Genomic DNA, 27,112 nt, shown 5'->3' on the forward strand with positions numbered 1-27,112 from the left:
TTGAAACCCTTTGCCACATTCCTCGGTTTGTTCCACCACTCTAGAGCTTGGCATAGATTCGGTGATATGAATATCCTCTGGTCTTGGTCTATCCCGTTCCAGTTGTGCAGGAATATTGACTGGATAGCTCTCATTCTCCAGTGTGCCCAGAGTATTAGACCTATGGTCGATGCCATCATCCCCAAGATGCTTAACATTTTTGATGCTGGCACATGATGAGATGATATCACCTCCTGGACAGCCTGAAGTATTGCCTGTTGTCTCTTGTCTGAGAGGCATATTATACCCTTGACAGAATCCAGTGAAGCTCCCAGATAGACCAACCTCTGGGATGGTAGAAGCTGGCTCTTCTCCCAGTTCAAACACCAACCGTGGGACTGTAGAAAGTGTATAACCTGTTGTTGGTGACTCAGCAACTGACTCTTGGATGAAGCCAGGACAATCAAGTCGTCCAAGTAGTGGAAAACCCTGATCCTCTGCCACTGTAGCTGAGCTACTAAGGTCACTAGTATCTTGGAGAAGACTCTTGGGGCTGTGGACAACCCGAATGGAAGCCCCTGGAACTGAAAATGATTTCCCCCCTATCACAAATCTGAGGAATTTCTGATCTTGTGGGGCAATGGGGACATGATGATAGGCATCCCGAATGTCCATGGAGCACATCCAATCCCCAGGACAAATTGCCCCTTTTATCGAATCCAAGGTTTCCATTCGAAATTTCCTGGTCTCTAAGGATCTGTTGATCATTTTGAGATCCAATATCGGGTGCCAATTTCCCGACGCCTTCTTGACTAAAAAAAGATTGAGTAAACTCCTCTTCCTACCTCCCCCGCAGGTACTGGAACAATGACCTGCTGGTGAAGCAAGTTCTTGAGGCAATGAAAAAGAGCTTCCCTCTTCTCTTGGTGGGCTGGTATCATTGAAGGGCGGAATGCATGCGTAGGAATCTTGGACCCAAATTCCAGTCTGTAGCCTTCTTTTATCACCCTTAGTACCCACGCATCGTCTATGGAATTTTCCCAGGTGTTCCAAAAGAGGCGAAGCCTTCCCCCTATTGGAGCCTCCTGGGGACCACCACCTTCAGAATTGTCCCTGGTTGTTGCCTGAAGGCTTACCCTTGGACTGACGAAAGGACCCTGAACGATCCCTTTTCCAGTTGGTAGACTTTGTGTTGGATTTTCTGTTCCGAAAGGAATAAGAATCCGATGACCTTCCCGACTTATATGGCACTTTTACTTTAGTGTCTGTATACCTAGTCTTTTTCCTCTGAGGAAGCAGCTGCCTTTTGCCCCCTGAGGCCTTAGATATCAAATCTTCCATCTTTTTCCCAAAAAGGACTTGACCCTGAAAAGGAATCGAGCAAAGTGCCACCTTTGATGCCGTATCTGCCTCCCAAGATCTGAGCCAGAGGGCTCTCCTGGCGGAGACTGAAAGAGCGAGGGACCTAGAGGCTAACCTAGCCATGTCTACCATGGTACTGGTTAAGAAGGAAGCTTCAAGCTTGAGTTCCGTCATGCTTTCAATGATCTCCCTCCTTGCATTACCCTCCTGAAGGGCCTGTTCCATGTAAGACAGCCAAGACTCCATGGCTTTAGCCACTGAAAGACCGGCTACAGCTGGCTTAATAGATTCACTGGCATTTAAGAAGGCTCTCTTCAGGTCAGTCTCCATTCGCTTATCCATAGAGTCTCGAAGCGAAGTTTGATCGTCGACTGGTAACAGGGTATTTTTCGACAGATTAAGGATCGGTGCGTCCACCTTTGGAACTGAAGAAAAGTCCTTAATATCCTCCTCTCGGAACGGATATAACTTACTGAACTTCTGCCTGGTTGAGCTTCTCTTAGAAAGTGTCCCCCACTCAGACTTGATCAGTTCCGCTACTTCCTGGTGAAAGGGAAAGACTTTGCTTTTCTTTTTACAAAGATGTAAGAATGATGTAGTAGGATCCCCTTCCTCCCTTAAATCTAGGGTTTGTCTTACCGCCTTAATCAAGGGGGAAACCAATGAAAAATCGAATGAAGAAAATTCATCATCTGAATCCTCCGAATCTGAAGACTTGCTCCTAATCTCCATCCTATCCTCACGCTCTAGAGAAGAAGCCTCCCGGACCTTCCTTCTAGTAGCAGAGGTAGCCCCCAATTCTAGAGCCACAGCTTCTTTGATCCAGGCTCTTAACTCTGGAGGCGGACCAGACGATGTGCGTGCAACTTCCGTTAGGCATGACTGGCATAGTTTCTTGGTAGGCAATGCTTGATTCGAGCAGCCAAGGCAAGCACTTGGGATCACTTCCGATATGCTGGAAGAACCTGTAGTTTCTTTCCGTTTAGTGGCAGTATTCATGGCACTAAGGAGAAAGTAGAAAACATGCAGGTTAGGGTTAAAACAACGAGGATCATCCAGATGCAGTACCCTACTGGAGGTAATCCAATAAACAACCTCCCTCTCTCTTTTTTTTTTTTTTTCTCACCTCACCAGGGAACTAGACTTGCGAGGGGATGCGGCTAGGACAATCAGGAAAGAATGGCCTGAAAACAAAAAAGTCAGTGAATTAAAGCGGACCGTAGTAAGCTTAGGCCTTCCTGATATCCCACTATCTTACCGATCTAATGCGGGTCAGACCAGAGGCGGTAGCTCTAAGATGGCAGAGACAAGGAGGGAGCGGCGCGCCTGAACTGATTTGCAGGTTAATGAACCCGCGCGGTGCTTACGTCATTCAGCCACTGGACGTCGGACCTTCCGCATCCCCTCTCCCCGCTTCCGCAAGCCGAAGGAACCCACGTGTACAGGGCATTAGGCGCCGGACGCTTTTCAGAGCAGGCCGGATTACCTAGGAAACGGCGGGAACTTTCCCGTCGCGACTCACAGCCGGACCCTCAGCAGAGGTAGGGAATATAGAAAAACCCTCAACCGGAGGGAAAAGATAGTTCCAGGGACGCCTTCAGGGCAGGCCCATGCTAGTTTACCCCTTTAAAACTAAAAAGCTGCGCTCTGAAAGGAGCGTGGCATAGGAGAAGAATAAAAAGACACCGAGACAGGGTTCAGGAGGAGGCTTTATTGATTTGGATGGGAGGGTTCTTCTGACGGAGCATATGGGGAGGAGCTAACCCGCTAAGTACTGACATGGAGAGGGCAAGGGAAAGGTTAATTTATTACTTATTCTCGGGATGCGGGTGTGTGCCTAGATGCTGAAACCTGTCCACTCCAGTGCATTTCCATGCAGACGCTTGCATAATACCACAGTTTATTCTAGTGATAGGTGGAGTTTTGCTGCTTTACCTCTCTATTGCTACCATATACTGTTTATATAGAAAGCGGCTCTTCCATGATAGACTACTTCCATGATAGTCTTACTCTCTAAAATGGCCTGATGATAGCTTACCTGCACTAGTATGCATCCTTATATGGATTTTGGTTTAGTTATTGTTCCTTTTTTTGCTGTTTTAATCTGTGAGGGTGAATTCTGCTTTGCATCTTACTGGTTTTAAATTATTAACTCTAAAAAAGCCTTAAGTGGGTTGAAGTTACCATTCAGCTTTTTAACTTATACACCAGATAACTTCATCCTAATTAAGAAAACAATGCATATTCAACCGCTTGCCATAAAATCTGATCCTCAGGGTAGGTTTTTTTTGTACATTGCCTTATTACATTGCCTTATTAATGCAGCTGATGTTGTACTGGCATATAAATATTGATTGGCGAATCTGTGGCGTTTCGCTTCGCCAAATAATTTGCAAATTTGCCGCAAAATTTGTGAAAAGGTGAAAAATCCATGAAACGGCACTGGCATCTCGTTTTTTACTAAAATGCGCCGCATCCAAAAAACCCTATGCCGGCGACCATTTTTTTTGACGCCTGTGAATTTTCGTGGCAGTCTGCTGATTTTTCACCGGTAATTTTCGCCAATCACTACATACAAATATTTATTTACCAATTGATTTCCAATATAGTTTCTCACCCTTATGAACATATTATTTGTACAGGAGATTTATTTGTGACTCACTGAGAAGCACAACATGGTGGAGGTAGCTGTAGCTTCACTGAACTGTATGAAGCTATAGATACCTTGCCAACCCAGAAAACCCCCAGTCCCCATGGGCTCCCTATTGAACTATATAAGAGATTCAAAGAAAGTTTTTGTCCATAACTGTACCTCCTTAAAATTATATGAGGCCTCAATATTGCTATTATCAAGCCAAGTAAAGGCCCTACCTGTTTCTCTTTTGTCTGCTGACATTAAAATATTGGCAACATTTTTTTATCTCATAGAAAGAGTAAGGTCTAATGCAAGATTATTTCTGTCAACCAAACTGGCTTTATCTCTGGGAAGGCTACTGCTTTGAATATAAGAAGTCGTAAACCTGGCCACCAAATATGATAATTGTCAGAGACTAGCTGCCTTCAATATAGTTAAAGGTGTTTGAGGCATTTGATACATTTGAATGGTCATATTTGTGGCGGCTTTTCAGTGCGCTGAGGTATAATCTGTTTTTTGAGAATGTGAAGGTGAGCGTTACAAAGACGGAGCCGTGAGTACACATAGGCAATCTGCCTGCCAGGTGTGACCGCTGGATCCGCTCTGGCCGCGGCAAACAACAATCCAAGGAATAGGGGTAGCGGACACCACCAATTGACATCAGCACGTGCGAACCAAAGTCATGTAAAATAAATCCATCTTTATTGAAAAAATTTTAAAATTTGCGGGCAGGGGAAACAAGCTTGACGCGTTTCGTGACGACAAGGTCACTTCATCAGAAGAATGCTTCTTTGACCTGTTTACAGCAATAAAATACTAAAGAACTAGAAATATTTATTTATTAAAACAATCATTTTAATAGTATGTTCAACAGAAGCTGAACTTATATTGAAGGAGGGGTGCATGCTAGCAATAATAGTGCAGAGTCCTTTTTAAACTACTTCAAAACTACTTCAAATATAAAACATTGGAATAGCAGAACATTAAATTTAACAAAAAAATCTGCATCGTTTATTTGGAAACAATAACATGCAATAGCAAAAGTGACGATTGCATGTATTTCCATGTTCTTGAAAGACAGCTGCAAGTAGAACAATGAATTCAGCAATCTGATTGGTTGCCATTGGGTTACTGCCCAATGTTGATAAATGCCCAGTGTTTGCCCAGTGCTGATAAATGACCCCCATTAGGTGTCAAAAACACTTTGGTATAATGATTAATAATGTTAAAGGAAAACTATACCCCCAAAATGAATACTTAAGCAAAAGATAGTTTATATCAAATTGAATGACATATTAAAGAATCTTACCAAACTGGAATATATATTTACATAAATATTGCCCTTTTACATCTCTTGCCTTGAACCACCATTTCGTGACTCTATCTGTGCTGCCTCAGAGATCACCTGACCAGATATACTACAACACTAACTGTAACAGGAAGAAGTGAGGAAGCAAAAGGCAGAACTCTGTCTGTTAATTGGCTCATGTGACCTTACATGTGGTTTGTATGTGTGCACAGTGAATCTTACGATCTCAGGGGGCGGCCCTTATTTTTTAAAATGGCAATTTTCTATTTATGATTACCCAATGGCACATACTACTAAAAAAGTATATTATTATGATAATGGTTCATTTACATGAAGTAGGGTTTTACACATGAGCTGTTTTACTCAGTATCTTTTAATAGAGACCTACATTGTTTGGGGGGTATAGTTTTCCTTTAATAAAAATCTTCAGTTTCTTCAGTATTGGTATAATTTAATAGGAATATTTAAATGATCCATTTGTATTTGTATAGTTTAATCTAGATTGTTCTAGAGGGTTGTTAAGGACTAAATTATGTGGCATAGTGACAGACAAAAATGGAATGAGCTGAAAAATTACATATAATGGTGATAAAATGATAATTATCCCAGCAATATGTTGTCAGCTACAGTATTATTTGCCATTGAGACTACATTATTCCTTACTAGATATGACACAACATTTTTGATAAATTATCTATGTTTTAGAAACAAAGGCTTTGGAAAAGTTGCCATTTTAATCTATATTAGATGAATATCACAGATCAACAACTAAATGAAAATTCTGAGCTGAAATACAGTATTTAAGCATCAAAAGGTTACCACAGTTACTATGACCAAGGATGCTACTGCCAAATCACTAAAGCATCAAGGACTCCCATTTCAGAAAAAAATGTCTTTGATTATGAAGCTGGCCTAGATGTTAGTTTCAACCATGTTGTCCAACTAGAGGAGTATGCATGTCACTTTGTTTGTGGGTAAATAATGAGACAGACGATTCTGTGATCCTTTTGTTGTTATATTTGGTCAAGTCTGACATGCTATAGCATGCCAAGACATAATTATCTACATATGTGAAATGGTTATTTTGGGACACCTTTTTGGCAAAGACAAAATGAACACAATAACTAAATTTGAACTATGCTTCTTCACTGATTATGAAATGAACTAGAATTCACACAATTTATATTCTTGAGTTCTGACTCATTTGGTTAGATGACCATACTATGGATGCCGACATCTTTGCATATCTGCCTTTGTAGACATGCTGATATTATAGTTCTAGTAACTGTGTCTAGTGAGGGGCAAATAAATGTGCCCGGCGCGAATTTGCTGCAAATCGTCGCCGGCAAATACAATTCTGAAACTGCAGTGAAAATTCACCGGCATCAAAAATTTTTGGACGTGTGTCGGAAAAGTTGCTGATGTCAACAAAACCATCATGCAGCAACATTATTCGGACGCCCATTGACTTTAATGCCAATCAAAATTGACGCGAGTGTCAGAATTGACGGGGGCAGCAAAATTGACGTGGGCATCATAATTCTCATTCATAAATTTTATGCCGTTTCGCAAATTTCGCTGGAAATTTGCACATTTTTGGCATATTGAAACAGGACAAATTCACCCATCACTAATTGTGGCATCCAGGAGGATAAACTCTTTTGTTACCATGCCTGGACTTCTTTTGCTATACAGTACTACACAAAATCATCAGTCAATTGCCAAGCAAATTGTCAAGTGACACTTTTTAATAGTTACAAGCGGATTATATCTGTTTAACCTTCAATTCATAACCTATACTCAATTTAATCGCAAGTTTTCAGCTATTCAAAATAATGTCAATCTATGAAGGAAGTGCACAAAAGAAAAATCTAGTGAGAGTCAGTTAAAGTAAAAAAAAATGATTAAAATGACTGCTAAAATCAAGCTTCAAGTCAAAATAAAGCTGCAGCTTCAATTAGAATTACAGACTTTCACAAACATAACAGAGGATTGGGCTGACTTTTCAGTTGACAAGATTGTCCAGATGATCAAAAACATTGAAAACTGAAAATTACAAGCTCCACAGAAGGTCTGACTAAAACAGCTCAGTTCATAGTAGAGGCTATTCACTGATGCACTCATTAAGATGATCAAATATTTGTACTAGCGAATAAATTCACCAGGTGCACATTCCTGGTGAATTTCCGTGTTTGGACACGCGTCTGAAAAGTCGCTCATGTCAAAACCATCGCACATCAACACTATTCAGATGCCCATTGACTTTAAAGCTGGTGTAAATTGATGCGGGTTTCTCGAATTTTTTGAAGTTTCGCTAATTTTGCAGGAAAATTTGTGAATTTTTCGGCGAAGAGAAACGGGAGAAATTCATCCATCACTAATCTATACAGTATCATACAGTACTAGATATAAAACAAAATAATATTGTATGTTGTCTTGCCTGTCCAACATTTCAAATATACTAACTAGTGACTGGAGAATGTTACAATTTCGCTTCACCACGAAATTTGAAACACAAATTTTGACGCCAGCATCGGAATTGTCGATGTGGAAGTTCACTGCGAAATTCGCGCCTGCCGAATAAATTCGCCCATCACTAATACTAACTGGTGCCACAATCAACACAATATAGCGTCATCTAACGGGGAACAATGTGATCCCCAATAAGCAGAAAGGATGCAGAAAAGCATGTACATGGTGCAGATCAGCCCATTTGCAAGATGCTTTTGGTGAAGGTAAAAGCCACAGCGGCTTGCCTAGTGTGGAGCATCCCACATATATAGAGAATTTCAGCAAGCAATTTGTAAAGGGCTACATTTAAATAAAGAATAGCATCACAGCTAGAGAAGCATCCATTTTATGAGGCAACACCCAAGTTAGCTCCACGCCTCCCCTTCTTTATTGCTTCTACCCATACCAGAAAGAAGATTCAATCAGGAAACACAAGATGATCAACCCCATCCTGTACATTGCTAATCCCAAGTGGTTCAGGATAAACATTGGCAACATTTGGGTCTGGAGACACTAAATTAAAAAAAGTCTGAAAACTTACAGTTGAACAAGAAAAATGACATGAAAGACTTTGACCAAAAAACTGGTATAAATATACATCTGCATAGATGGCAGTGATGGCAAACAGCACATCAGGAAGAAGACAGCATCACAAAAGCATACTGCTGTTGAGTCCAACTAGTCCTGTAGTCCTAGCCAAACTGCTAAAAACTCTAGTCTTGCAGTAGCACACAGATTTATATCTTTGGCATTATCAGTTGGAAAGACAAGAGGTTGAGAAGCTTCACAGAAATACGCAGAAGTCGCTCACTAAACACAAAATGCATCCTCCTAAGGCAGATGTAGACTTGCTGTTTATCAAGGAGACAAAATAATGGCTATGGACTTATTGAACTACAGTCTATATAATCTTTACATTGTGTGATGCAGCTTGCATGCCCAGTTGAAGATCTCACAATTATTATACATAACAATGAAGCTGTAAAAGCCATATTCTTGCCCACAAAATTGCAGCTGATGTACGAGCAAAAGCTTATGAGCTTCTCCTTGAAAAGCAACTTGAAAGAATGTATGCTGAAATGTGAACAAGAAAAACTAAATATGAAGCTCATGCATTGACATTTCTTAAGACTAATTGAACAGCCTAATGTAGTGCCTTTTTGTGCATATCTCCAAAGCTCAGTAGTAAAAAATGAGAGACTTTGGAGTTGATTTATTATACATTTTTTTATGATTTGTCATGATTCACAGCAAAACAATGCTCTGAAAAATAATTTGTTCTACATCAACTAGATGTAATGAAAATGGAAATAAAAAACCTGTATACAAACATCATGCATGCAACATAGCTTTTTGTATTGTATTAAAATACACTGTTAAAGAGAAGGATGTTAAATCTTCAAAGTTAAGCAGCTTAACAACCTCACTAAATCAAGCAATTTAAAGATTGTACAACAAAAGTGAATATAATAAACACAGTACTATATGAACACTGGGACACTCTAACACACGTTATTTTAACAAATACACAAATGTTCAATTACAAAAATGGAAAGAATATTCACATTCCATTCATTTCAACTTTATGTTCTATTCAACTTTTCAGATTTGAAAGAATGAGATTTCACTTTACCAAGGTTAACTGAACTGGAATACCATGGTTCATGCAAACTGATAAAACAACAGAACTGTTTTAAGCACTTGCAACCAGAAGCTTATAAAATCTGAAAGAATGCTGGTTTATATATTGTACTTGCAAACTTCTGTACAAGTTAATATAAAGATAAACACTGTATAAAAGATGTAAAGGGACATTATGTGTGGCCACGCTAAAATTAGATTAAAATAAGATTATTACATACATTAATAAAACAATACATACAAAATCAAACAATACTGCCTGCCCTTCCTACCAATGATGACCTCCGAGCCATGTCCAAAACAATACAGAGGCACACAAGGCAGACCTAGTGGAAATTAAGGCTGACATTCTCTCCATAGGCGAAGCACAAGGCAAAGTGGAAAGCTGACTGGATTAAATAATGCACTTATTGTTACTTATTAATGCAGTGAACTCTTGTTTGTTACTACTAATTTATTGTTTTGCTGTACAGTGCTTTGGTCTGAATGAGTGCTATACAAATAAAAATATACATACTTACATATATACATACATACAACATAAAGTAATGTTTACCAGATTGTTAGCTGATCCTACCGTCACACATTTTTGTGGTGTCAGGTTATTTTTTTTTTAATTGTTTATGTTTGTGTCCATTCCTAATACTGCACTATTCTAGTCTGCCATTACAAACCTGGGCTACTTGCTAGGGTAAGATATTGTAACAACTAGAATGTTTTAAGGAAAAACAGCAGGAACTATCATAAAACACAAAAATATGGGAACTGTACAAAAAAATAAGCTAAGTATTATAAAAATGTCATGAAAGCTTAAATTACATAGTCAATGTCATTATTTGATATAAACGTCAATGTGTCTATAAGTGTGTATCAAATGCCTAAACATCATCATCAGAGTATAATGAAACCTAACACAGTCCATGGTGGCCCTGACGAGCCAAACCCACAATGTGGGTGGCAAAAAATCGGGTGACCCGATTTTAAAGCAAAATCGGGTCACCTACCACCTCCAGACATGGCTCACATAGTTCTGTTAGGAGAACAAGGAGTTCTTCAAGCCAACTTAATCCACCAAGGTCAGAAGACAACATGCATTCAGCCACATGAATGTCAATTCAGTGGAAGATGAGGATAGGCAACTAGGCTACAGGTTTAGCTCTGACAAAAATGTTGCACTAATAACAGCTATCATTGAAAGATATGATGATATCTTTGGAACTGGCAAGGTCCGTACATTTTATTCATAAAAATCAGCCTGCTGCAATGAAATAACAGCATGTGTCAACAGCATGAGCAGTGTATGCAGAACCACTGATGTGATAAAAAAATGTTTCCAGACTGAAAAAGAATATACAAACAAAAAATGTCAGAAGAAGCCCTTCAGGCCAAAAAAATGGAGGCTCATATCAGGCTCTGCATGGGAATCATTACTACATTTTCTCTTTGGCTGTGTCCAGTATACCTGGAAGATCCATCTACAAACACCAGAATGTTGTTTTAAAAAACATTTTTTTGGCTTAAACTAACAAAAATTTATAATTTTTTTTTTTTTAAAGGACGACTTGCCCTTAACCCTAAAATGTATTGTGATGTAAAGATTTTTTCTCATTGAGACTTTGCAACTGCTGTTCTATATTCTGTATATTTTGATAAAAAGTGAGAAAAAGTCACAATAACATTGAAATATGACTAGGCATCCCTATTTCACAACTCAAAATATTGAGAAGAGTAAGAGAATTGATATGACCATTCCAGAGTCCTAACAAATAAAAAATACATGATCTAACATAAATGTAACATAAAGGTTAATCAACCATTGAAGTTGTGTGATAATCTGTCTATGTATCTGTATAATCTCTGTAACTATATAATCTATCAATCTAATCAAACTATGTAATCCATCCATCTAGATATACCTACATAGTGTCTTATTTATATATTAAGGGAGGGTGGGGAGGTGAGGGAGATTTTATTTGCAGTTAAAGTTAAATAGCATCAAGATTTTGTGAACATTCTGCCACTTGGTTAAGGATAATTAACACATAATTGTCTTTTCTTACAGACGAACGATCAAAAACAACCACCACCCACAAGACAATGTTGTGCTTTAGCACAAAAAAGTGGCCAAAAGTAATAGCACATTTTCTAAGACTTTAACAACAGATGATCATGTTGTCATGTACCAAAGTCTTTTCCTAGCTGGCCAACAACACACCCATATAGCATTTATAATGCAAAAATACCCAACATATTTATTGGTAAAAACCCAACACCACCATCAGCACATTATGCTGTTCCAATATCATGATCCTTTTTTACACACTTCTACATACTTTCCAATGTGCCTCCTTATATCTGGCCTAGACATAGGCCTTTTTTGCAATAATTGATGCCTACAACATCGATGTCCTCTCCAAATTTAACAAATACTTTAAATACTGAAACAGTAAACACTGCATTAGAACAAACTAATCCAAGAGCTCAAAGGGATATTGTCATGGGAAAAAATGTTTTTTCATAACGCAGTTAATATTGCTGCTCCATCAGCATTCTGCACTGAAATCATCCCCCTACCTTTCCCCCTAGCAGCCTAACAAAAGAACAATGGGAAGGTAACGCAATAGCAGCTCCCTAACACATGATAGCTGCCTGGTAAATCTAAGAACAGCACACAGTAGTAAAATCCAGGTCCCACTGTGTCACATTCAGTTACATTGAGTATGAGAAACAACAGCCTGCCAGAACGCAGTTCCATCCTAAAGTGCTGGCTCATTCTGAAAGCACATGACCAGGCAAAATTACCTCAGATGGCTGCCTACACACCAATATTATAACTTCAAAAAACACACTTGCTGGTTCAGCAATTAAATTTTATATTGTAGAGAAAATTATTTGCATTGTAAACAGTGTAATTTAGAAATAAAAAATACATCATAAAAATCATGACAGAATCTCTTTAACTGAGTTTTTCTACAATCCCAAGTATTGGAATAAATCAGTCACCCTGTAAATTAGGTAGAATGTTAATAAGCATAAGCACAATCTTATAATGACGCTGCATTTTCAGACGAGCCAGAGGAGAAACAAGAACCATCAGAAGATGACCATTCTAAAGGTTCACTTGATACTGTACATTCAATTTGTCCGATAAGACATTCCAACCATTCAACAATTCCTATGAGGAAACTGGGAGAAGTAGAGACATTTTTAAATTTTTAGAGACATTTTTAAATTACATTTGCAGTTACTTAGAATAGAAAATCAGAATTATGATTAATGATGGTGAATAAATTTACCAGGCATGGATTTGTGGCGAATCTTTGGTTTTCGCCTGTGTTACGCAACCAGCTGACACAAGAAAGTGCTATAGCTTTTGAATCCCTGGCGCTACAAGGTTTACCTCAATAAAGGTGTGATATCCAAAATATGCAAAATTATTAATCAACCCCCCTTCGCAACAAGGTACAAACATCTACAGTATATATACAGAAATGGGAGACAAAGCTGGGGTTGGAAATCACAATTGAAAATTGGTCACATATATGGATGAATGTTAAGTGGGGGATTACTTGTACCAAACAGAAAGAAAACATATATAAGTGTCAGGAAGTGCTCAGTTTGAAACTCTTTGTGCACTTACCTGTCATGCCACTGGAGGTCCTTAGTAGGGATGTAGCGAACCGCCGAGTATGTGTTCGCGAACGCCGTTCGCGAACACCGGCAAAAAATGCGAACAGTTCGCGAACTGTTCGCGAACTTCGAACATCCGAAAATCGTTCGATTCGAACGATCGTAGGATTTTTAATCGTTCGATCGAACGATTTTCGTTCGAATCGAACGAAAATCGTTCGATTTTAGCGATCGAATGGTCGAATGGTCGAACGATTTTGACGCGAACGCCTATTGGCGAACGTCGTGCGACGTTCGCGAACTTGCGGCGGACGCGAACAGCCGATGTTCGCGCGAACAAGTTCGCCGCAGAACAGTTCGCTACATCCCTAGTCCTTAGACTTGTTTACTTCATTTGTGTTCCTGATATATCTCAGTCTTCTTCTTTACATCTCCACCAATCTCATTATCCTCATCTGTTTCTTATGATCCAATTCTGACCCTTTATAAGCCTGCCCTTGACCTCTGCTCAGTGCTTGTTCGTTGTTGCAGTTCCCGTGACCTTGCTGTTCCTGTATTCATCTGATCCTGTTCCAAGTTCCAAGTTCCGAGTTCCTGTTACTCATCATGTTCCAAGTTCCTTCCTGCCTTGTTCCTGTACCCTAGTGCCCCTCCTTGCTCTGCTTGTGGATCAACTTTAATAGAATGTCTTACACATGACACTATACAGCTGGACATATAAACCTTTCTAATGGGGAGACCCTTGGAAGGGTTTCATAAGTAAATGCAGATATTGGTTAACCAGGTACCAACAGCTACACGCATATCAATAGCGTCTAAATGGAAGTAGAACATTATACCCACCAGAGCAGAAATCGAACATAGAATAGAGAGTAACCATGCTTTTGAATATAACATTGCCTTTATTCAAGATAGAGTTGCACAATACCTGAAGATCTGGTCAGAGTGGGAAACACGCCACCTTTAAACATAGGCAGAAGGGTTGCTGGTAGACATGTGTATAGTAGCAACATGAAGATAGTTAGCCAGTAATTACCAAAATATGATATTTAATAAAGACATGTATAAAAAATGATTAAGACAAACAAGTCATAACCAACTTGTACCACTAATTTCCCTTAAAATGCCATAAGAGACCTAACATCTAAATGTGTACCTTGTATGTTCTAGACCAGGACTGTCCAACTGGCGGCCCGCGGGCCCCCCTTCATGTGGCCCTCCACATCAAAGTCTTTCTGCTGTGTCTGTTTACCATATGTAAGATTTAAAAGGTATCACTACAGATTTAACTGGCCCCTGCATTGTCTAAACCTCAAATTCAGACTAATCCCCTGCATTGTTTACACCTGTGATCCCCCTGCATTGTTCACACTTGTGACACCTCTATTGTTCACTCCACTAAAGTCCTGTACTGTTCACACCTGAGACCCAGACTGAAACTGCCCACATTGTTCTCCTGTTCACACTTTATTCAAAATGCTAATGGGGCACCAGCACTGTGTCACTGTATGTAGTACATATTATACTGGTCCTGATTCCTGTCTCCTGCTCTGTTCTGCCTTCCCTATGCTCCCTGTGTGTGTCATAATTTGGTATTTGTTCTGGGGGTTTGTTAGCAATTGAAAATTATTGTTAGTGGCCCCTAAGGTGTTTAATCAAATGCTGGGGTACTGTATTATACACAGGGGAGGAGGCATATGGATTTATGGTTATGTCTTAATATGACTTAACTTTTTTCACATATGAGTGACATCCTTGCCAGGGCAGGCACAAGGTAGTTTGGCACCCTAGGCAAGAGCTTCACTCAGTGCCCCCTGTGCTGCATTACCATTTCCCTCCTTACCATGATGGTTTTTAAATAAAGAGAGCAAGAAAAACACTTTTTCATTTATATTACTGCCCCCTGTACCTGTACCAGCAAGCTCAGCAGCCATCCATCATACAGCCCTCCTGCAGCCATCATATTGCCCCCAATCTTTACCTGTGTCAGCAGCAGCCAAAAATAAGTCTGATCACATCATATTGCCCCCAAGTATTTATGTACCTGTGCTAGCGCCCAGCAGCAACAGCAAACATATGGTCCCCAAATCTGTACCTGGCTGTGCCAGCAGGAAGCTTCAAACTTTCACAGTAATAGAAAGAATGTCTTCAGTTCAGTGCAACTGTGCAAGGCTGAGAGCAGCGAGAGCCACACCAAGCAGGCCACCAGCTCTCTGCCTCTCTCTGTCATCACATCAGTGACATCATTGACTCATGTACGCACATCGCGGTGCACCGCACAGAAGGAGCTATTACTTGCCGGCAAGAGGGAGAAGGGGAAGGAGATGGATTCCACCCAACTGGGTGACCATGATTACTGAAACAAATTATTAAATAAACGCTTGAAAAAAGTGACTATGATGGCGCACTAGACAGCCGCCTACTCTGCCTACCCCTAGTTCCAGTCCTGATCTCTGCAGTGGGCACCAACCATTTGGTTTTTTGGTGTGCTATTAATGTGGACATGGTCTTGCGGTAACATGGGTGTGGTTTAAAGTGGGTGTGGTCTAAAAAACAGGGAGTGGCTAACACTGGCTTCCGTTATCGGCCCTCCACCATGTAGATTGGAAAAATTACGGCCCTCTGTACCATAGAAGTTGGACAGCACTGTTCTAGACAATCACTTTCTGTAACAAATAATTGTAATGTAACATTAAGACCATTGCATTTTTTGTTAATTTTTTGTTTTTTTCAGCTAATACAAAAGGGCAAAGGCTATAGTCTCACTCATGTACTCCAGAGCTTAAATAATAAAAAATAAGGTTTCCTTACATGTAGTCAAGGTTTACTTACAACTCTATAGAAATGTGTAGATTAAGGGAAAATGTCATAAATACACACACACATAAATATTGGTTTATAATTTAATCAAACATAGCTTTGCTTGTAACATCTACTCTATTGATATCTTAGTGAGATGTCTGGTTGTTCCACCAGACAACCAGTCTGTTTGAATGAGAGAGTATACTTTGAATTGTAGGGGGTGTTATAGAAGTAAGATGTTGATAATGTTTCAGTAAACACAGTGGCGTAACTAGTTGTTACTGGGCCCCATAGCAAATTCAATTTAGGGCCCCAAAATATTTATAAGTTGGCCTATTTTACCAAGATATATTAAAATTGCTAATTAATTAGGGTACGAAAAAGCACACCGGCACACAGGATTTGAAGCTGCAGGGCGAGCCCTTGCAATTTTTTAATGCAGTGCAGGTGCAACGTTTCGGGGTCACGCCCCTTTGTCAAGCATAGTGCAGAGGTGAGACAGACAGGTATATATAGGCATCAAGTTAATTACCATTTGTAAAAAGTGACATAGTGCAATCAATAATTAATGATTTAAAAGTAAAGAGTTGTGTTACAAACAATTTTTTAAATATATAGAAAAAATTTTTCTTTTAAAATTTAAGAGAAAAATACAAGAGAAAAATACCATATATTAAAACATAATAAACCAGTAAAGAAATCCGACAAAAAACTGTGTATAAGTCCATAATCCATATTTGAATTCCAGAAAACAGTCCAAAACAAGTGTCCTTGAAGTGGTTGTTTAAAAATTGTAACTTTATGAAAGAAGTAACTTCCTAAAAAAGGTTAAAACACAAACATCTTTAAGTGTCAGATTAAAAGGTTATATTTACAATGTATCGGTCCCTGAAGTCAGAACAAGAAAAATTAACCCTGTATTCTATTAGGGAAGGGAAGTGGAAAATGTTTTACCTGTCCCTGTAGATGCCTGAAAATACTCAAATTATCTGAAAGAAAAAAAGTAACAGTTAATTTAATGAGCAAACCTAAAGAAAACAAGCCAAGTTATATTCCTCATTAAGTCCCTTAGGCGCTCTGGTTTGCAACAGCCAGATCCAGTAGCATTCTTTCTGTAATAGCTGCCTTTTTGTGTCCTGACCCTGTTTAATAGTCACTCCTTCCAGGGCCTGCCAGCGAGCTGCGCTACCTTATGCTTATGTGTATAGAAATGTTTAGCCAGTAGGGTTTCCTTATTATATTTTGTTTCTTTGTTTTTTAGGGTTCCCTTATCGACCCCTGATATCAGGCTTGGATCAGGTGGTTGATAGTTCCTAATGATTGATTTGTGTTCATTTAATCTTGTTTTAACCAGTCTGGAGGTCTGGCCCACATAGGCCAGCCCACAGGGACATTTTAAACAGTAAACAACATTTTTACTGTCGCAGGAAAAAAAGCCTTTGATGGGGTGCTTAGATCCTTGTAAGGGATGTGTGACATAATCCCCCTTGATAATGCCATTACAATGGCCGCAGTTCCTGCAAGGGAACGTGCCTTTCACAGAAAGTGACTTTGTTGGTTCACCTGACCTACCAGGTCTGGATTTGACCAGATCCCCAACGCTTCTTCCTCTTCTGTAAGAGAAGAGTGGTGGGCTGTGAAATAAATGTCCATAAGTGGGATCTGTACTCAAGAGTCCCCAATATTTAAGGACTATCCTACGGCATGCCTGGGAGTTCGAATCAAATGAGGAAATAAAAGGGATCCTGGCTATTTTATTACGGCTGCACACTCTTTTTTCCAGCAGTTTAGCCCTTGGAATTTTTCGAACCTCCTCCCTGTGTGTTTGCAATGTACTTTCCTCATATCCCTTCTCACAAAACCTTGCCATCATCTGGGTGGAGGCCGTATCATAAAGATCATCAGTTGACGCTATACGCCTAACCCGTAACATCTGGCTTCGGGGCAAACCCTTAAATAGACCCGGTGGATGGTAAGAAGAGGGTCTAAGTAAGTTATTTCTGTCTGTTGGTTTAACATAAACTGAAGTGGTAAAATCATGCCCTGTGTATTTGATGTTTACATCCAGGAAATGCAGCTCACTATGGCTCATCTCCAAGGTGAATTTTATGGTTGAATGCACTTCATTTAAATAAACCAAAAACTCATTTAATCTGTCGGAGGTCCCCAACCACAAAAAGAACGTGTCGTCCATGTAGCGCATGTAATATTTGATATGTGGAGCAAATTCAGCATTGGAAAAAATAAATTTGTTTTCAAAATAATCCATAAAAATATTCGCATACGCGGGCGCCATGTTAGCGCCCATCGCGCAGCCCTGAAGCTGTAAAAAGAAATCCTTCTTAAAAGAAAAATAATTTTTAAGCAGAACTTGCTCCAGTAACATGCAAATGAAATTAATGGTGTGATTGGGTAAAGTGCCCTGGGCCAAATAGGCCCGAATGCATTCTATTCCCTCCTCGTGTGGGATAGATGTAAATAAATCCTTAACATCAAGGGAACAAAGCAAAAACTCCCCTGTGGGGATAGGTAAAGCAGCCAACCTTTGTAAAAAATCGGTGGTGTCCGTAAGGCAGGGGTTAAGGCTAGGCAAAATTTCTTGCAAAAAGGTATCTATGTAAATAGCTAATGGTTGCCACACTGAACCCACATTGGAGACTATGGGACGACCCGGGGGGTTAACCAGCTTTTTGTGTATTTTGGGCAAGAAATAAATATGCGGAGCTTTAGGAAATTCGGTGTTAAGTAATTGAGCCATTTCATCAGAAATGTGACCCTCCATGACAGCTGAGTTTAAAAGCACCTTGAGCTCATTTTTAAAACTTCCATGTGGGGTCCCCAGCCAACAATTTGTAATGAGCTGAATTGCTTAATTGGCGCTGGGCTTCAAAATCATATTCCGTGGTGTTGAGAACTACTACGCCTCCCCCTTTATCAGCTTGGGTGATCACTATTTTATCGTTTGACTGTAAAGACCTTAAAGCAGCTCTTTCCCCTGCAGACATGTTGCTATACACACGTTTAGATTTATTGGAAAACATTTTGTTGGTTTCCAACGTAACAATCGTATCAAAGGCCTCTATACAATTGAAGCTGCCAGGCGGGACGAATCTACTCCTAGTTCCCAATTTCTGTTTCACAGTAACGATCTTACTATCTGATATATCGGTGTTAACCTTATTTGAAAAAAATGCTTTAAGCTTCAATGATCTAATGAAGCGATACCAGTCAATGGAGAAGGAAAAGGGGGGTGCCGTAAAAGTAGGAACATAGTTCAACCCTTTCTCCAAGACCGAAGATTCGGCCTGAGTCAATGTATAATTGGACAGGTTAAAAACATTTTTTACCTGTCCTGTTGTTTCTTCCTGTTGTGGCTGTTGCGGGGACCGGACCGCTGACTTGCGCTGGCCCCTCCTTGTCTTTCGCCATGCCCTGGTTGGCCTTTGCCTAAAAAAGAAACCGCAGATCCTTGTGAGGAAGCAGGCGACGCGCGGCCATCTTCTGAGGATTCCATATCTGTCCTGTCGATTGAAAGGGTGGATCGTGAGCGATGTTTGCGATATTGACGCCTCCCCTCCTTCCATGCGTACACTTCTCCTCGGCTGTAGTCCCTGGTGTCGCGGGCAAACTTGCGGAGCTTCATCTGTAGGAGTTCTTCCTGCATCTTTTCCAGCTTTGCCTCGAGGTCGCGTAAGTTCACTGGGTCCGTGTCTGTCAGTGCCTTGTACTCCTCCTCCACCTGGTGTAGTTGCTGTTTTAAATCCCTCGAGCTTATCTGCAGCTGCTGTATGGTGAGGGTAATTAAGTCCAAACTGCATTTGTTGAGTATGCCCCTCCATTTGCCCAAAAATTCCGAATTGTCCTTGAACAAGGCCGGTTGTAGCATGATACGGAGCCCCCGGGGAATGCGTAACACCTTGGCATATTCTGCTAAGGAAGACATGTGCATAGCCCATGCTAATTCCCGTTTTCTAAGTTGCTCGATTTTACGTAGGGTATCTGTTCCACTTCTGTTAGTGCTGACAGGCAGGCTCTGTGCAGCATTCAATATTCTTTTCCTTTCTGCTTCAGAGAAACCAAAAGTGTCTGCTCGACGTTCTGTACTAGCAGCAATATCTGCAAATGACATGCTTACGGTCTGATTGCACTATGTCACTTTTTACAAATGGTAATTAACTTGATGCCTATATATACCTGTCTGTCTCACCTCTGCACTATGCTTGACAAAGGGGCGTGACCCCGAAACGTTGCACCTGCACTGCATTAAAAAATTGCAAGGGCTCGCCCTGCAGCTTCAAATCCTGTGTGCCGGTGTGCTTTTTCGTATCTACTTTAGAGGTTTGCCGATTCCTCCATCACCGGGCACCAGGTACTACCATATTGGACGGGTGTCGTGGGTGTGCGATTTCCTCTACAGCTACCTGAACCGTTCTCGTCGGCACAGAGTTCATCAGCACCCCTCGGCACAGACCGTAAGCATGTCATTTGCAGATATTGCTGCTAGTACAGAACGTCGAGCAGACACTTTTGGTTTCTCTGAAGCAGAAAGGAAAAGAATATTGAATGCTGCACAGAGCCTGCCTGTCAGCACTAACAGAAGTGGAACAGATACCCTACGTAAAATCGAGCAACTTAGAAGACATATGCACATGTCTTCCTTAGCAGAATATGCCAAGGTGTTACGCATTCCCCGGGGGCTCCGTATCATGCTACAACCGGCCTTGTTCAAGGACAATTCGGAATTTTTGGGCAAATGGAGGGGCATACTCAACAAATGCAGTTTGGACTTAATTACCCTCACCATACAGCAGCTGCAGATAAGCTCGAGGGATTTAAAACAGCAACTACACCAGGTGGAGGAGGAGTACAAGGCACTGACAGACACGGACCCAGTGAACTTACGCGACCTCGAGGCAAAGCTGGAAAAGATGCAGGAAGAACTCCTACAGATGAAGCTCCGCAAGTTTGCCCGCGACACCAGGGACTACAGCCGAGGAGAAGTGTACGCATGGAAGGAGGGGAGGCGTCAATATCGCAAACATCGCTCACGATCCACCCTTTCAATCGACAGGACAGATATGGAATCCTCAGAAGATGGCCGCGCGTCGCCTGCTTCCTCACAAGGATCTGCGGTTTCTTTTTTAGGCAAAGGCCAACCAGGGCATGGCGAAAGACAAGGAGGGGCCAGCGCAAGTCAGCGGTCCGGTCCCCGCAACAGCCACAACAGGAAGAAACAACAGGACAGGTAAAAAATGTTTTTAACCTGTCCAATTATACATTGACTCAGGCCGAATCTTCGGTCTTGGAGAAAGGGTTGAACTATGTTCCTACTTTTACGGCACCCCCCTTTTCCTTCTCCATTGACTGGTATCGCTTCATTAGATCATTGAAGCTTAAAGCATTTTTTTCAAATAAGGTTAACACCGATATATCAGATAGTAAGATCGTTACTGTGAAACAGAAATTGGGAACTAGGAGTAGATTCGTCCCGCCTGGCAGCTTCAATTGTATAGAGGCCTTTGATACGATTGTTACGTTGGAAACCAACAAAATGTTTTCCAATAAATCTAAACGTGTGTATAGCAACATGTCTGCAGGGGAAAGAGCTGCTTTAAGGTCTTTACAGTCAAACGATAAAATAGTGATCACCCAAGCTGATAAAGGGGGAGGCGTAGTAGTTCTCAACACCACGGAATATGATTTTGAAGCCCAGCGCCAATTAAGCAATTCAGCTCATTACAAATTGTTGGCTGGGGACCCCACATGGAAGTTTAAAAATGAGCTCAAGGTGCTTTTAAACTCAGCTGTCATGGAGGGTCACATTTCTGATGAAATGGCTCAATTACTTAACACCGAATTTCCTAAAGCTCCGCATATTTATTTCTTGCCCAAAATACACAAAAAGCTGGTTAACCCCCCGGGTCGTCCCATAGTCTCCAATGTGGGTTCAGTGTGGCAACCATTAGCTATTTACATAGATACCTTTTTTGCAAGAAATTTTGCCTAGCCTTAACCCCTGCCTTACGGACACCACCGATTTTTTACAAAGGTTGGCTGCTTTACCTATCCCCACAGGGGAGTTTTTGCTTTGTTCCCTTGATGTTAAGGATTTATTTACATCTATCCCACACGAGGAGGGAATAGAATGCATTCGGGCCTATTTGGCCCAGGGCACTTTACCCAATCACACCATTAATTTCATTTGCATGTTACTGGAGCAAGTTCTGCTTAAAAATTATTTTTCTTTTAAGAAGGATTTCTTTTTACAGCTTCAGGGCTGCGCGATGGGCGCTAACATGGCGCCCGCGTATGCGAATATTTTTATGGATTATTTTGAAAACAAATTTATTTTTTCCAATGCTGAATTTGCTCCACATATCAAATATTACATGCGCTACATGGACGACACGTTCTTTTTGTGGTTGGGGACCTCCGACAGATTAAATGAGTTTTTGGTTTATTTAAATGAAGTGCATTCAACCATAAAATTCACCTTGGAGATGAGCCATAGTGAGCTGCATTTCCTGGATGTAAACATCAAATACACAGGGCATGATTTTACCACTTCAGTTTATGTTAAACCAACAGACAGAAATAACTTACTTAGACCCTCTTCTTACCATCCACCGGGTCTATTTAAGGGTTTGCCCCGAAGCCAGATGTTACGGGTTAGGCGTATAGCGTCAACTGATGATCTTTATGATACGGCCTCCACCCAGATGATGGCAAGGTTTTGTGAGAAGGGATATGAGGAAAGTACATTGCAAACACACAGGGAGGAGGTTCGAAAAATTCCAAGGGCTAAACTGCTGGAAAAAAGAGTGAGCAGCCGTAATAAAATAGCCAGGATCCCTTTTATTTCCTCATTTGATTCGAACTCCCAGGCATGCCGTAGGATAGTCCTTAAATATTGGGGACTCTTGAGTACAGATCCCACTTATGGACATTTATTTCACAGCCCACCACTCTTCTCTTACAGAAGAGGAAGAAGCGTTGGGGATCTGGTCAAATCCAGACCTGGTAGGTCAGGTGAACCAACACAGTCACTTTCTGTGAAAGGCACGTTCCCTTGCAGGAACTGCGGCCATTGTAATGGCATTATCAAGGGGGATTATGTCACACATCCCTTACAAGGATCTAAGCACCCCATCAAAGGCTTTTTTTCCTGCGACAGTAAAAATGTTGTTTACTGTTTAAAATGTCCCTGTGGGCTGGCCTATGTGGGCCAGACCTCCAGACTGGTTAAAACAAGATTAAATGAACACAAATCAATCATTAGGAACTATCAACCACCTGATCCAAGCCTGATATCAGGGGTCGATAAGGGAACCCTAAAAAACAAAGAAACAAAATATAATAAGGAAACCCTACTGGCTAAACATTTCTATACACATAAGCATAAGGTAGCGCAGCTTCGCTGGCAGGCCCTGGAAGGAGTGACTATTAAACAGGGTCAGGACACAAAAAGGCAGCTATTACAGAAAGAATGCTACTGGATCTGGCTGTTGCAAACCAGAGCGCCTAAGGGACTTAATGAGGAATATAACTTGGCTTGTTTTCTTTAGGTTTGCTCATTAAATTAACTGTTACTTTTTTTCTTTCAGATAATTTGAGTATTTTCAGGCATCTACAGGGACAGGTAAAACATTTTCCACTTCCCTTCCCTAATAGAATACAGGGTTAATTTTTCTTGTTCTGACTTCAGGGACCGATACATTGTAAATATAACCTTTTAATCTGACACTTAAAGATGTTTGTGTTTTAACCTTTTTTAGGAAGTTACTTCTTTCATAAAGTTACAATTTTTAAACAACCACTTCAAGGACACTTGTTTTGGACTGTTTTCTGGAATTCAAATATGGATTATGGACTTATACACAGTTTTTTGTCGGATTTCTTTACTGGTTTATTATGTTTTAATATATGGTATTTTTCTCTTGTATTTTTCTCTTAAATTTTAAAAGAAAAATTTTTTCTATATATTTAAAAAATTGTTTGTAACACAACTCTTTACTTTTAAATCATTAATTATTGATTGCACTATGTCACTTTTTACAAATGGTAATTAACTTGATGCCTATATATACCTGTCTGTCTCACCTCTGCACTATGCTTGACAAAGGGGCGTGACCCCGAAACGTTGCACCTGCACTGCATTAAAAAATTGCAAGGGCTCGCCCTGCAGCTTCAAATCCTGTGTGCCGGTGTGCTTTTTCGTATCTACTTTAGAGGTTTGCCGATTCCTCCATCACCGGGCACCAGGTACTACCATATTGGACGGTTGTCGTGGGTGTGCGATTTCCTCTACAGCTACCTAATTAATTAGGGTCTCACTGGGCCCCCTACACTCCTGGGCCCCCCTGCAACCGCAGGGTCTGCTTCCTCTATAGTTACGCCCCTGAGTAAACAGCAAAGAGTACTCTCACATAAAAATCTATTTTGTGTTGTGAGGACAGTAATAAATGTTTAAAAGAATGTAATATGCAAATGACACTTGTCAAAACAACAGACAGGGCCAAACAACAGCAATGATTACAATTATCCTGCTTGGAAAAACAAAGAGTATACAGTATCAAATTAAAATTAGCATGTTTATAGATGAGGAAGCAGACACATGACATCTGTAAGATAAGAAACTGTAATCTTGTGTGCAGGGGCATAACTACAGAGGAAGCAGAGGGGACCAGGAGGTATATGGGCCATATGAGGCCCTAATTAGTGAGTAATTTTAATAAATATTGGTAAAACAGCAAAAGGTCTGGAGAGTTTGGGGGCTCCTCAAATTGTTTTGCTGTGGAGCCCAGTTACATCTAGTTATTCCACTGCTCATGTGTAATAGAATTTTTAATAAACTTACAAGAAAAGTGTCCACTAATGATTTTCTGCTGGACCCGGTTCCCAGGTTGGCCTGTCTCTGTGGCCGCCTCTCTCGCAGGATGAACAGGAAGATCTTCAGGTATCAATAGCTGTAGGTTATTATAGATCCCTCGATAGATGATCGCCTCTGCAATATCATGTAAAATGCAGACTGCTAAAATAATATTGTACACTTTACCTAGTGAATACTGCAGAACACCCCCTGAATAGTCCAAACAACAGAAGTGCAGAGTAAGCCAAATGCACGCTCTTTCAGGGCTGTTATGAGATGTAATAACACATCTCACATCATATAGACTACAGGGACTACACACTAAGGATGTATTTTGACTAAAAATTACTTAGTAATGTACTTAGTATGTTAAAACAGTTCTGATATCTTTGACATTACTAAACTATGCCAATATATTTAATATTATATGGAAATGTGAAACAATACTTAGCTACAAGCCAAACACCATTTAATTGACCAGATTAAAAATGCATATAGACTGATGAATTGCAAAGAATCGTGTGCTTCCAGGGAAGGTGGCAAAAACTTTAATCAAGCTTATATTTCCATCATAGATGCTTTGAGTGTTGAATGAATGAAATTGCTTTCTTATACAGTAAATTTGCTCCTCACCACAAGGGGGCTATAACGCCACAGTGCAATCTATTGCACCTATGATGTTAGGCAAACCTCCTTGGACATAAAATTTCCTTTTAACTGTCAGTCAGTACTGTCTGGTCTTGGGAAAATTGATAAACACTGTAGGTGACAGTATTTTTTTAAGAGATTGTAGAACTTGAGTTAGTGACCAAGAGAAAGTGAATTGAGACATGCCACTGATAAGACCTTTTGATGACTAAAAGCTGTCAGAAGCTAGAAAATTACAGGTTGCCAATAATTTTGTAAAGCCTGGAACTGCCCTATTTGTAGGTGCCAGTGAATCAATATAATTTTTGATAAGCCCATAGAGCTCTACGAGGCACTGGCTACTTAGTCAATATCTATCAATGACTTCAGCCTCTCCTAAGCTGGCCAGCAAGGTCCTGCCTCTATATTGGCTTGGGGAATGTTCAGGGACAACAGGGGAAGATGTTTCAGGAAATACTAGTGGATTCTCAGCAGTGTGATGCAGCAGGAGAACCAACACCCCTTTTAACCTCAAATCTTAAGCAAAGACTTCATGCTCTTCTAAGTCATGTTTGCCATGGTCAAATTTAGCATTAACACTTTCAGATCTAGGTCTTAAACACAACATAGAAAATGACCTAGGGCCTGGGGTTTTCCATAATTTGATCTTTCCATAATTTGGAAACCTTAATTCTAATAGACAATCATGTAAACATCAAATAAACCCAATAGGCTGGTTTTGATTCGAATAAGGATTAATTATATCTTAGTCTGTATCAAGTACAAGGTACTGTTTTGTTACAAGAGAAAAGGGATATAATTTTCAAAAATTTTGATTATTTGGATAAAATGGTGTCTATTGGAGAGGACTTTCTGTGATTCAGGGCTTTCTGGATAAAAGGTTTACAGCTACTGCATCCCATTGATGATTAGGTTTGATTAGTTTAGGTCGAAAGTGATTAATGATAACAAAATTCTGGCACCTCAGATCCAGACTGGGGGCTGATTTACAAACAGTACAGTAAACTCAACCAGGGTCAAACCTAGGGGTAAACAGAGTAGGCATGTGCCTAGGGTGCAAAACTGGGTGGGCACCAGGCACGTACCAACTACCAACCCCATGTCAGGTCACCTCTCTCCCTGACTGTCTTTGCATTTCCCCTGTCTATTGGCGTTTCTGCCTTGATTCTTGCATGAGGAAGCATTGATTTGCACATGTACATGATCGGCAACTCTGGACCGGCCAGGTTGCCTAGGACGACTGCCCGGCCTGGCCCGGCTCTGAGTTCAACATACTGTTTACCTGCTTTGACAGTGTGTTTAGAAAACCCATCTGTATTGCATGAAAATGTACAGAAAAGCATGCCTTTAAGCTGTATGATATGGGCTGAAAGGGGTTGCCTACTACAGATAGAGTTAATATTCCCTCCCAATCAGCACTGGATTTAGTGGGCAGGTGCCCGTCCACATACCTCCCTCCCTGTGAGTGCGGGTGGGTGCGGGTCTCGCCACAAATCCAGGCCTGCTCCCAATCAAGTAATTAGGTGGCAGCTGAGAGCAGAGCTGCTACTGCAGCCCATACCTTGGGCTCTTCCCTGGATGTCTGGAAGAGACAGTCCTGGGTGTTCCTGGTGTGGGAACAAAAGCCTGTGAGAGGACCAAGGGGCCCGTGGAGCCAGAGACAAAGAGAGTGTCTGATAAAGAGAGACAGAGTGCCGGAGCTTGAGAGAAAGCACGTGCTAAGAGA

Source organism: Xenopus laevis, chromosome 6L (genome assembly GCF_017654675.1).
Source record: "Xenopus laevis strain J_2021 chromosome 6L, Xenopus_laevis_v10.1, whole genome shotgun sequence".
In the NCBI taxonomy this organism is placed as follows: domain Eukaryota; kingdom Metazoa; phylum Chordata; class Amphibia; order Anura; family Pipidae; genus Xenopus; species Xenopus laevis.